The sequence below is a fragment of the Aplysia californica genome, unplaced genomic scaffold, assembly GCF_000002075.1.
Source record: "Aplysia californica isolate F4 #8 unplaced genomic scaffold, AplCal3.0 scaffold00414, whole genome shotgun sequence".
Taxonomy (NCBI): domain Eukaryota; kingdom Metazoa; phylum Mollusca; class Gastropoda; order Aplysiida; family Aplysiidae; genus Aplysia; species Aplysia californica.
In genome coordinates this window covers 566,448-568,014 of record NW_004797684.1, presented here as the reverse complement: position 1 = coordinate 568,014, position 1,567 = coordinate 566,448, and positions in this window count along the sequence as shown.

The window sequence follows — 1,567 nt, the reverse complement described above, 5'->3', positions numbered from 1 at the left end:
TTCTTTATAAGTTTGGTTTGTTTGCTAATTGTTGTTTTATTGCCGTTTTGGTTTGTTTGTTTGTTAGTTGGTTGGTTTTCAGGAAGGTGGTCGGATAGGGGTTACATGGTTCATGTTTTTAGTACTATTGTATTTCTTTCTTTTTAAAAAAAAAACTCGACGTTATCTAGATCTATATAGACACCATATTCTTCCTTGTAAAATAATCATTTCGTAATCCACAAAAATCGACTGTATACAAACTCACCCATATTTGATCTGTTACTGATTTGTTCACTCGTTCACTCCTACTTTCTGGGTGTTCATTCTCCTATTCATGTCTTCGCCTCTCAGTTGGTGATTTTTGTTCATTTATTTACTTTCCACTACATTCACATACTGAACATTCAGTAGTGGATTTCTGTAATCTTAAAATCTAAATTGTTATGCTATCTAGTTTATGATAGACCACATTTCATATCGTTTTCAGTTAAATCTCTGAGCAGACCCAGTCGAGCTATTAAATGAATGAATAAATACGCAAAACTTTACCATTGTTCTCTAGTTTATGATAAACTCACCTTCTAATTATTTCCAGATAAATCTAAACGCAGAGCTACGAGAGTTACACTGTCACATAAATAAACATCATTTATTCAAAACTTTTATCAATCTTATCCAGTTTATGATAACCTCACCTTTTAATTATCTTCAGTTAAATCTCCGAACAGACTGAGTCACTCGGTCAAATAAAGATTTATGTTTTATACAACACTTTACAAAAATGTTCTGGTTTATTACGCAACTTCTTCATATTGAGATTGATGTTGTTATTGTTGCTGTTGTTCATGGTGATGATAATGATAATGAAGCTGTTGCTGTTGTTGCTGTTGTTTCTGTTGTTGTTGTTGTTGTTGTTGTTGTTGTTGTTGTTGTTGTTGTTGTTGCTGTTGTTGTCGAATCTCAAGCAGACCTCTCTGTCACATAAATGTCTTTTAGGCCTATACAATACTTAACCATAACTTTACCAACAAACGGCTCACCCACTAACCTACCCAACCAGTCTCATAATCTATATTACATCAATTACTGAAATCCCGCACCTTTTTACAATTACTATGCCTTCTGGTGTCGTCGTATTATTCACAGTCACAATTAATACAGTATCTTATTTCAGCACGTAATAGTAACATATACCGTGAACCGTCCCCTCCAACCTCCCAAGAAACCAATGCTCGCTCACCCACTTCCAAACAAAAACAGCAAGCACTCCATCCGCACCTTGCCCATAACGCCTTTCACCGTTCAACTCCGACCGTTATTGCTTTAGCCGGCTCGCGGGGGTTAGAGATAGCGTCTATCAAGGGATTTCTCACTCCGCGCCGGTGGATGAATTGCCGCTCTTCACCCTGATTAATCCGTGTAATTACGCCTATGTCACTGCGTGTCGCGGTTCTTCGTCTCGCCGTCTGTTGGTGTGAGTATGCCGCTCTCTGACTTTTGTTTAATCCGTCCAATTGGTTCACGAGCGTTCATTTGATTGCTCGGTCGAGTTTCGAGTTTGTTGGTGGGTTGGTGGGTGGGTGAG